Raw genomic sequence first — 12612 nt, forward strand, 5'->3', positions numbered from 1 at the left:
GGGCATATTGCACCGCACCAATAAGGCTAATTTTACATGCTTGATGTAATGTGCAAAGCCGTCACTATGGTTGAACCAAGCCAAGTTGGTGTGAAATTTACAAACAAAATTGTCATTGGATTACCGATTTCTCTAATCGATCCAAATAAATTCATGAATATTTTAAATTAGAATGCACTTTCTTCGAATGGTAAAGAGGATGAGCTGTTTTATTTTTTAACAGCTAATAACATAGGGGAACCTGGTCCAATTCGGACCTTGTTCTAATTCGGACCATCAAGCATTTTTCAATACTGGCGTAACTGTAGAGATCGTGAGTATCGTTGTTCTACCCACCGTCTGGCTTGGATCTAACTCAATAAATTTGACGCCTTTCAGTTAATTCGTTTGACTTTTATAATAGTTAGTTGTTTTGAAGTACTCTGGTGTGCTGTCGGTTAGCAATTTTTCCAAGCTTCTGTAAGTGACCATAAATCTCCAATGTTTCTGTGTTATTTTATAATCGAATCCTCTAAGCCAAAACTTTCATCTGATCATATGGCTTTGATATATCTATGCACTGTTTGTGCTCAACTAGTTTGAAAAAAAAAAAACACAAAATGTGTGTTGGTCCAATCCGGACCTTTTGATATGGTTCAAAAGGGACCTCTTGATTTTCAACGAGCACTCAGTCTATTCCAAGAGCTCCATCCCGTGAAAGTCTTCTCGGCTTGGTTGAAAATCACAAATGTTGTAATATTGATCGATGATGTCTTTGTTTCTGGTGCGGTCAAGAAAAATTCTTCGAAACAATCTAAGAAATACGGTAGACCACCAAAAAAATAAAGGAATCAATAATCCAGCTACCGTAAAATCGGGTGTAATTGATCAGAAGGGTGAAATTGATCATCGTATCACACGATTTTATTTATTCGTAATAGAGCACAAATATCAATGTAAGCTGCAGTAAATGAACGTTGTTTGTCGTAGCTATTGTCTAATTGTGTGTTGTGAAGTTTTTTGCGTTGAAGAATGTTTATTACTATGAAAATAATGTAAAATTTCAAAATCATGCACGGTGCAGTATTGACAAACACCTATAAACTTCTACTTCTAAGCAAGGTTTTGATCATGGTATAAACCTGAAAGTTTGTGAGGATGCTTGAGATATATCCCCAAACCAGATTTCATCACCAAACCTCGTACCAATTAGCTCAAATGGTTGAAATAATTGAATTTCTGTTAGATATCATTGAATTCCTTCGGAAAGTGCATACATTTAGGCGTTTTCCGTGTAATTCTTGAAATTTAACTATTCGTTATTTATATAAGAATTGCATTGTTAGGAATTCAACAAGCATATTCGGTTTCAGGGAGCTCAAATTCATCATGTAGAGTTGTTTTGAAAACTAACAATATTGGCATTGACAAGTGATCAATTTCACCCCGAAATGAGATCCCCTGATTTTTTATTTTAGAGATATTTGTTAGCACTAAAATGAAATTTGTTAGAAAATTTCGGTACATGAGTCGATGAGGCTCACCTTCGTACTTATTTTCCTGCATTTAGTTGTTTGACATTGTTAACATTATAGAAAACAGACCAGAAAAACCGTGAAAAATGATCAATTTCACCCGAAATTACGGTACCGTAAAACGGGGTAACTTTGATAATGCGGGTGACTTTGATAGTGCGTAGCCCACCACAAACTAAACGAAATATCATAATTTCTGTTAATCAGTTAAGCAAAACGAATGCAAAACTAAAGAATATTAGTATGAAACTTCATGAAAGAGCGGTTTTCATTTGAATCAAGAACATATTAGCCTTTTTATGCGATTTAAAAAAAAAATACACAATTTTAGCATTTTCGAAACGCTTACAATCTGTTCTACGATCACTATTTGATGTAGTTTTGAATAGTTGGCCACTTATTTTTGACAGCTTAGTTATCATAGAACTTGCAATCGGTCTCAAATCTCTTAGCGAAAAGCATTTTCACAAAATGGGACCATTTTTGTAATCTAAGTCACAAATTTCCATATAACGTTAAACGCCTAGAGGTATGCAATGCCCTACAAATGTTCGTTATCCATTCAATTTTGTTCGAATCTTGCTCCATTATCAAAGTTACCCCAAAACAGAAAACCGACTTTCGATTTTATGAAAAATTATATATCCATTCATAATAAATCTTTTGCCAATCTATCGACTGTAATCGATAGCTAGGATGCCAGTACTTGTTTTAAAAATATAAATTGTACATCTTTGAAACAGCATGCATAAATATTCAAGTTTTCTTCGAAAAAACTATCAAAGTTACCCCGTTTTACGGTACTTGATAAGCATCAGCCTATTTTGGATACGGCTTCCCAAAATAGTTTGACAATACGATACAAAAAGACGTTTACGATTGCTGAGAACCTTTTTAGTTCACCTTTTCAACCCGATATTTTCATGCAAAGTTTAAATGTGTTGAAATTTTACTGTATTCAAGATTTTCTTGAATGTATTTTGTCAAAATGACAAAAAGCTCCAAAATATGTATGTTTTTTTTCGCGATATCTTCCATATATGATGGTCCGTTTGAAATTGAATTAAGGAGAGTGAACTTTACTTAAATTTGAACCAGTTTTGGATTTCACTCTCGTATTTTTAAGAAATTCACATTCTACTTGAGCTACATCTGACTCGAATTAAATTAAAATTTTTCACAAATTGGGTTTATTTTTTATGCTTGAGCTTACAGAAGAAATTCAATAAGCTTTGATACCAAACAAATCGGAGTTATATTTTATAACTACCATAGCATAAACGATAAAACTTAGGGTGGTCCGAATTAGAACATGGCGGGTCCAAATTGAAACAGGGTTGGTCCAATTCGGACCTTCTGGAGCATTTTGTTCAAACATGTCTAGTAATGTCCCGGTAGAAGATATCCCAGAACTCTCTGAGAGAAAAGTGTGCGCGCTGAACTAGGCGTTTACGTAAACATAAAACTATTCATGTCGTTCATCATACTGAAAAGATATGGCCAATAAACTGTTACTAGGTCCGAATTGGACCATGTTCCCCTACCTATAGCAGTCATTACTGAAACTTAATTAAAACCTGGATCCAATCTCAAAAGAGATAAAAAATTTTTTGTTTATCGTAATAATCGACTTGATGGAGCATGTGGGGGAGTTGCAATCATCATTTATAGGCGTATAAAACATCAACTTTTTTCGTCATTTGAAACTAAAGTTTTTGAAAAAAGTGTTTCTGTTGAAACATAGCTTGGTAAATATACCTTCATAGCTGCCTATTTGCCTTTTCAATGTTCTGGGCAGCAAGTTAAGTTGCTCCAGACTGATTGCGAAAATTGACTCGCAATAAATCTTTTTTTTTGTCATTGATGACTTTAATCCCATGCATCGCTCATGGAATAATTCGCAAAGAAATTCCAACGGCAGATTTTTATTTGATGAGTGTTCTTCAGGATATTTCTCAGGATATTTTCAATACCCTGATAGTCCTACATGTTTTTTCTTTCCTAGAGACCCTTCTACCATTGATTTGGTCTTAACCGACTTTAGTATTCTTTGTAGCCAACTGATTGTTCATGCTTATTTTGATTCTGATCATGCCCCTGTTACATTTCAAATATCCCATGAAGCAATTTTCAATCCGCTTTCAATTATTTTCGAGCCGACTGGATCATATATGAAACATATATCGATAGTAATCTTTCTTTACATTTCTTTACAAACAAAACTTGATATTGATAATGCTCTTGAAAATTTAACAAATTTCATTGTTGAAGCCAGGGGCATTGTAATACCAAAATGTAAATCCGTGATTATTGACAATGATCTTTAACTCTTGATCCGTCTTCAAAACGAGAAGGCAATTTCAAAGCACTCGCGATCCTGCTACGAAAATTATATGGCAGGATCTGCAAAAAGAAATTAAAAAACGTTTTTCACAATTAAGAAACAAACATTTTGAAAATAAAATTTCTCAATTGAACCCTGGTTCTAAGCCCTTTTAGAAATTATTTAAAAATTTTAAAACCTTAGAAGCCAATACCAGCATTCAAAAAGGAAAACAAATTAATACTAACTAATTGCGAAAAAGCTCTAAAATTTGCTATGCAGTTTGAAAGCGCGCACAATTATGCAGTTTGAAAGCACACACACTTTCTATAGGACTCTCTAGTCCAATAGAAAGTTACTCAGGTCTTCGATAACATTCTCAATCAAGTTTTCGAATTCTTGGATGACTTGGAAGAAGTGAAAATCTATATAAATAAAAATGGAATGGTGTTTGTTTGTCACGAAATGGCTAACGATCGGGTCAACGGATTTGGATGATTTCTTCTCCGTTTTGTTCGTCAAGGGTTCCGACGTGTTTGTGTGTATGAAAATCCCAAGATATTAACCAGGAAAGTCGGAAAAACGAGAGTGCATAGAACTGTCATTTTGTATGGGTTCCAAAACGTTTTTTCAACAGCCTACTTGATGGCAAGACGAAGTTTGCCGGGACCACTAGTTAATAATAAAAATTCAAAGTGAAAGTCCCCGGCGATGATGAAATTTTCTTCATCCTGATCAGAAAGTAGCTTGTCATTCTTAGTGGATATATTTAACAAATGCTTGCAGTTGGCATATTTTTCTGACAAATGGAACATATTAAGGTTGTTCTTCTTCTTCTTCTTCTTTCTGGCGTAACGTCCCCACTGGGACAAAGCCTGCTTCTCAGCTTAGTGTTCTTTTGAGCACTTCCACAGTTATTAACTGAGAGCTTACTATGCCAATGACCATTTTTGCATGCGTATATCGTGTGGCAGGTACGAAGATACTCTATGCCCTGGGAAGTCGAGAAAATTTCCAACCCGAAAAGATCCTCGATCGGTGGGATTCGAACCCACGACCCTCAGCTTGGTCTTGCTGAATAGCTGCGCTACGGCTATCTGGGCCCCTATTAAGGTTGTACCAATTTTAAAACCAGACAAAAATCCTGCATAAGCTTCTAGCTATCGTCGAACCAGTTTGCATTCCTTCATCAGTAAACTTTTTAGACCCGCCACCAGTGCATATTACTCCAGGAACCCCTACTATTACGCTACCCTACGATCATATGTGTAGAATGAGAGTGAAATTGTTAACGTGCGGCGTTTACGCTTCAGAATGGATTAGCGTATTCTGGCGAGTAATTTGCACTTGTAAATGACAGTGAATGCGTACAACGCAACGACCTGATAAGGATATCATACATTTCGCCAGCATAGAGGAGAGAGAGGGGAAATAATGCTCTCTTCTACCCTACATAGTTTGTAGTTTCTATTGGGCTTTCAATACTTTAGTTTTATATTTGAAACAGTTTTTCGCAATAGGAGAGGAGAATAGGACAAAACAACCTGTCTGTAGCTCAAGTTTGGTATTTTACGCTTATGAGATTTAAAACGGCTCTCGCATTCAACTGTTTTGCTACGGAAATAATCTAATGTTTCCATATAATATGATCATTAGGATTTATGCAATTTCAACAGGTATTCTTGAATTCTGTCTAAAATGCTATTCCTGAGGAAATTTACCTAAAGCAGTTTCAAGGTACTACCAAAGTAATATAACCAGGAATGATTCCTAAAGATTTTTCATGAAGTTGTGAGGATACTACGCTGCCCATAATAGCATAAATGTTACATATTGATGTCCGACATCAACACCTTTTTTCATTGCAACATTCATGCTTCAATATATACTTTACCATGCATTCCCCAGGGGGCCCAGATAGCCGTAGCGGTAAACGCGCAGCTATTCAGCATGACCATGCTGAGGGTCGTGGGTTCGAATCCCGCTGGTCGAGGATCTTTTTGTAAAGGAAATTTTCTCGATTCCCAGGGCTTAGAGTATCTTCGTACCTGCCACACGTTATACACATGCAAAAAATGGTCAATCGGTAAAGAAAGCTCTCACTTAATAACTGTGGAAGTGCTTATAAGAACACTAATCTGAGAAGCAGGCTTTGTCCCAGTTGAGACGTAACGCCAGAAAGAAGAAGAATGCATATACAAATTAACACACTATTTGAAAAGCTTATCATGGAATTCAAACAAAGATTTTGGGAATTTCATAAAAGCTTCTGTAGAATATAATCCACACTTCAATCTATTTTTTTCTTCAGGTGTTGCTTACAGTATTATATATTGGTTTCCTCTAATGCTGGACACAGTTTGTTAATAATATGTTGCATTGATTTCTTCAATAATTTATCCAATAATTTCCCTAGTAATTGCTCTGTTTTTTTTCATTCTTTTGAACATTAAACATGGAATTCCTCCAAGGATAAATTAAACGTTACTACTGGAATTCAACCAAGAATACCTATAAGACCACTGCCAAGAGTTCAGCTACGGTGTTCTGATGAAATTCATTTTCGCATTCCACAATTTACGTAGAAACAAAAAAAAAGTCCTTGGGAGAGTACCTTAATAATTTGTGGAATATTCTATAAAAAGTATAATAGAAACAGAGGGATTCTTGAAAATATTGATGAAAGAAACTCTGGACTTATTTCTGAAGAAATCCATTGAGTCATACTGAAAGACAGTCTAAACAGTATTCTAAACTGTTACTGTTAGTATTTTGTAGGAGTTTTTAAAGAAAATTTAAGAGGAATGCTTAGATCAATTTTCAAGGTTGGTGATTTGGGAGAAATTCTTAGGTAAGATGCTCGTGTTAATTGTTCGTCGATTATAAATGGAGCTCTTGACCATGGGAAAAGAGGGTTAGTGGTATATTAATCTTCCATTATCGAACAATACATTTTAATCAATATACAGAGTGTCCATTAGAGTGATGCAAATTTTGAAATTTTAGTTCCCCTATGCTTAAACGACTTATATTATGGCAAATAGCATCCTCCCAAAGTTTGAAATGATTCGGAAGAAATGTGACTGTGCACAAGCCATTTGAAGTTTATATGGAGATTACTATGGAAAACGCCAACTTTTTGTGTTCAGGCCTCTATCTCTTCGACATAATATTTTATCGAAAAGTGAACAACCTCTGCTCATGTGAAATCCTTTCAGCTACAACTTTGCTGAAGATCACATTTTGATAGAACTTGAGAATACATTGCTATTCTTAATCATAAACTGGGTTTCCATTTCGCATGCTTAACCAACTGCTCGGCAGGCAACAGTGGTGCTCCTGGAGGGTAGAATAGATCAAAGTAATCCAGGCTACTATGTTCTACTGCAAAAAAAACAGTGTTGCTCTGAAAATAATTGAATGATCATTCCAGCATGATTTAGACTTTGTTATCACTAATAACAAATTATCCTTACATCCCATCAAAATGTGGTCTTCGGCAAAGTTGTAGCTGGGAAGATTCCACATAAGAAGAGTTTGTTCACTTTTCCATAAATCATTATGACGAGCAGTTAGAGAACTGAACACAACAGGTTCGTCTTTTCCATAGTAATTAACATAGGAACTTGAAATGGCCTGTGCAGAACCAAATTTCTTCCAAATCACTTCAAATTTTGGGAGAATGATTTTCATTTTAATTGATATCGTTTAAGCATAGGGGAGCTAAAACTTCAAGATTTGCATCAGTCTGGTGTCCATCCATCCGGGAAAAGGGAGGAAAACCCGGGAATTACAAAGGCCGGGAAAAATACGGGAAGTATCCGGGAAATTGTAGAACACACCGGGAAAAGTGCTAGATAATCTCGACAAGAGATGCACAACTGAGTTGCTAGATAGATAGTTGAACATTTCTAGTATATTTCAAGAAGGGATACTTGTCAGATGTATTTTCATAATTGTAACCGATTTCTTGTAACATGTTTTGCGAATTTCTGGCTGAAGATATTATTAAGAACATTCAAAGTTGTTTTCAGTAAATATCATTGAGATCCTTGAAAAGTGTTTAAGTATTCAGGGATTGTTGGCAAGGTTCTTATTGAGATGCTTTATGATTCATGGCACATTTTTTATGACATTTGGAAGAGTTTTGGCGGAGTTTTGAAATTTTGGGAAAATTCCTAACGGTTGGTAATAAGCTGAGCTAACACATTTTTGGGAAATTAGTTCAATTAAATTTTGGACACATTCATTAAGAATTGCTTTTGGCGAACTCCCGGATAAACTGATTCGGATTTTGAAGAATTTTTACAGTAATGTCCCGATTTTGTCAGCCACATGCTGCATTTAGGGTAGTTTTTTTTCGTAGCGTATTGCTAGTGAGATCCTTATGGGGAGTTTTTTGATGGATGAATAAATGGCAAATTCCTTTGGGCATTATTGGGCAGACTTTTGTTTGTCTCTTGACGACATTCTTGGCAAAATCTTTGATGGATCCCTGGGAAGAATCTTGTTTGGAGTTATGTCAAATGATTTTGGTGAGATTTTGTTTCTGATCTGTGCTTGTATTCTATGAGAATTGCATCCAGAGATACAGTCAGTGACAAAAGTTATTAATCAAATGCTGTTTTTCCATACAAAATACCTATGTTCGGGGCTCTGTATTTCAATTTTTGGTAGTCCGATTTGGTTGAAATTTGAACGACGAACTACAAATTACTTGAAGTTTTGCATGTATGTTTTGCTACCATTTTCCATAGAGTTTCAGAGGGTTGTTCGAAGAGAAAAGTAAGTAACCGAGATATTTTTTAATTCAAATCAAAAACGGTAAGTTGTGGGAGGTTGGCGTGTTTTGCAAATTTGTGTAACTTCTGAAATTGAACAACTTTGGCAATTAGACCAAATACCTAATATTAACCGTTTTTGAATTAAACTAAAAAATCTCTCGGTTACTTAATTTTTCTCTTTGAACAACCCTCTGAAACTCTATGGAAAATGGCAGCAATCTTATGAGCTCACTACAGGCAAAACTTCAAGTTATTTTTAGTTCGTCATTCAAATTTCAGCCAAATTGGAATACCAAAAATTGAGATACAGAGCCCCGAACACAGGTATTTTGTATGGAAAAACAGCTGAAAGACAGAGCCCCAAACTTAGGCATTTTGTGTGGAAAAACAGCATTTGATTACAAACTTTTGTCACTGACTGTAGGTTGGCTTAGCCATTAGAAATATTGTTGATTTGAGATCTGTATTAAGATAGGTACAACTCTAAAATTCATCCGAATGTCTTATGAATTCTAGTGAGTGCATTTTATCCTCCTTATTTTGGCCCTATCGATTGAAAATTAGATAGGGGGAGATCCCCCAGTGCCGGACAGCACCCAATACCGGACAAAGTTGAAACATTGAGAAATCATGGTCCAATCAAGATGGTGTATTAGTAGAAAAGAAAGCTATTATGTAGACTAATGTTTGCGTAGAATAACACATCCTTGAAATATGCATCCCTTTTTAAAAAAGTACAAAAGTTTGAAAATCTTTAAAAAATTAACGTATCTTCTTAATTTTGAGCCTATTTAGTAATTATTTTGAATATGAAAAAATACTTTGGATCCCGCAAGCTTGATTGAACATAATCCTAATTTGATAGTATGAATGTATTTTGTACCATAATTGAAGTAAATATGGACAAATTACAATTTTGGTTAAGCACCTCCTGTCCCTCAGTTTCGGACAGCTTGATTTGTTATATGATATCTTTGTAATTATTGCATCAGTGTCTCAAAATACTTTCATTTTTCATGGGTTCCGTCGACCATGGTATCAAACATGCAATAAAATTAAGAAGAATGAACATTTATAACAACATCGTAAAATGTGCTATTTTTCATCATATATGAAAGAGGTTTTTGATAGGCATCTTGCAAACTAAGAAAAACTCAAATTATTTTTGTAAATGTTGTAATTGCATTGAATTGGTAATTATAAACTATTTCTATAGTGTACACATTCAATGATGTTCAAATTTACAGAATTCGAGGCATTTTCAGATCGTGTCCGGTATTGGGTGCCACCTTTCAATATCGATCAATTTGGTACTAAAATACATCATCAAAACACAATGTCAAAATTCATATTTATATTTTCAAATTGATTTTTGTACACTATAAAAATGATAATATTTATCATAAATGGGTAACACGAGCCCATAAAATCAATATTTTTCGAATTATGAATTTAGTGGCTTAAGTGTCCGGTACTGGGGGATCTCCCCCTACTAGTAGGTAGGTTCGACGGATTCTAAAATTAAATGCAATTTATGACAAAAAAATTTAATTGATATATTCAAGGCACAAGAATCCATAATTCAATCATCAGAAATTATCAAGAATGAAAAACCACTTTTTATTCGTTCAAATTCGATGAAATCCTAATGAAAATCTATCATCGCATAACAGATAGAAAGTACAGTGCAATGATAGATTATCTTGAATATTGCGTCATTTTCGAGCAAAAATACTGGGTTTGATAATTTCTAAAACGATGATGATTATTTTCCTATTAAAAAATAAAAAAAATCTGATCTAAGGGAAACTTTAGCAAACTTGAAGTTCTAACTATCCATGACAGTTTAGGTAGTAAAGCATCTTTAGATGTTTCAACCACAGAATTTTAAAAAGTCCTTTTTTTTGCGTATAAATCATTTTTTTAAAAGTAGGCCATTTTGTATGACAAAACGAAAATAATGGCACCTGTTTTGATTAGTTTTGTATTAGATTATTTTGTTATGGCTATGTTGGTCATCCGATTCGAAGGTAAAGAGAGTCTGTAGAAGATTTTTGCTAATGATTAAATGAATAGGCGTCACAAGGAAAGATTGAAATTTTATTGGGTGGTGAAAATTGAGCAAGCCATCGGGGAACCAGTAAGCTTTTAAGCCTACCCACCTATTCATTTCATCATTTGCAAAAATCTTCTACAGACTCCCTTTATCTTCGAGCCGCATGACCGATATAGCCATAACAAAATAACATAACAATCACGGCCGATACCTTCTCTATGTTTTGTATTAGGTACAAGTACTGTGTGTATTTTTTTTGGAATCTTTATTTAGTTGTCTAACTTTGTTTCTTTAGTTGTCTAACAATCGAACGAACCGTTTTTGCTGTGCAGCTTTTTGAATATTTTTGAACCATTTTCACATACACCCTTTTGAAAAGTTAGTCGTTACTCAACTTGAAGAATTGATATCGGAAAATGACGATTTAGATGGAACTGGAAAACTGTGCAAAGTTTCAGCTCAATAGAAAAAAATGAATTAAAAAATTTACCAAATTTTGGTGCTGTTGCTTGGAATCACTCACTTAAAATTTGACGAGTAGCTTGAATGTTTTTTAAATTCTACTTAAATTTAGTGATTAGATTCAAATAATCCTGTACACTATTTAATTCACTATTTATGGAACTGCAATGGTGTTTCTGATAGTACAGTATTTGACAATTGATAGGATAACAATTAAATGATGTTCTGATGTTATCAAACAAAATAGAGTTTTGATCGGCGAAAAATAAACCTTTTGCTTCAAAACCATGGTTTAAAACAAATATTTTGAAAGTCAAATAAAATTTCAAAACTTTCCTTCAAAATATGTCTAAAAACCACTGTACCATGATTTAACTCAATTTTAAACCGGGAATTGGAAAACTGATTTTGAATGGACACCCTGAATATAATACGTATCCTAATCCTTTACTTTGTATATGAGGTACCGTAAAACGGGGTATCTTTGACAGTACGGAACCCACAACATACTAAACGAAACGACATATTTTTTGTTAATCAGTTAAGCAAAACAAACGTAAGGATAGATAATTTTAGTATGTAGTACATCATTTCAAAGCTATTTTTGCTGCTATCGAGAATATTCTTCTTTTTTAAATTGATTGGATTTAAGTGTTTATGAAATGCTTACAAACAATCGGTTTTACGATCACTATTTAATGAAGTTTTTAAAAGTTCGCCGTTTATCCTTGATAGCCTAGTTATAATAGAACATGAATTCAGTCTCAAATCTGTTAGCAAAAATCATTTTTACATATTGGAGTCAATTTTGTAATCAAATGCAGAAACTTCCATATTACGTCACCTAGAGGTATGCAACACCTTGTATAGTTTAAGAACGGGCAATTTGTGTCATGGGGCAATTATCATTTTGAGAGCAATTTATTTTTTAAGTGACATGAATAATTTCATTAGATGACAAACGTGTAGCCACTTGAGAAATACGTGTTGGTTTTACTGTTTCATACTTGTAAAAATTATTATTGTTAAATTCTGACTGGTGGGCTTCGTGGCCGTGCGGTTGGCGGTGTCAGTCGTTCAAGCATATCGAGAATGCCACGAAGCGTGGGTTCGATTCCAGCTCCAGTCGGTGAAATTTTTTCTTCAAACGAAAAATTTATCACTAGGCTAATGGGTGTTTCGTGTTCTTCAAGCGTTACATTATACTTGTTTTTAATTTTGAATCGTGGTTTACGGCTAACCAGCCGAGTGGAAGTTTAACAACTACTGAAAAGCTAAACATTACATATATTTTGCAATTGGATTAAATGGACAAATTGATGTGAAGTTCTGCGAAAAAGTTACACGTCTTCTCAGTGAGAATCGAACTCACGACTCCCTGATCTCTAGTTAGGGCGCGTTACCCCTACGCCCATGAGAGGACTCATGGACGCAGAAGTTAACCTGAATTCGATTTCAGGTCAATAATCACGT

The sequence above is a fragment of the Aedes aegypti genome, chromosome 2, assembly GCF_002204515.2.
Source record: "Aedes aegypti strain LVP_AGWG chromosome 2, AaegL5.0 Primary Assembly, whole genome shotgun sequence".
NCBI lineage: Eukaryota > Metazoa > Arthropoda > Insecta > Diptera > Culicidae > Aedes > Aedes aegypti.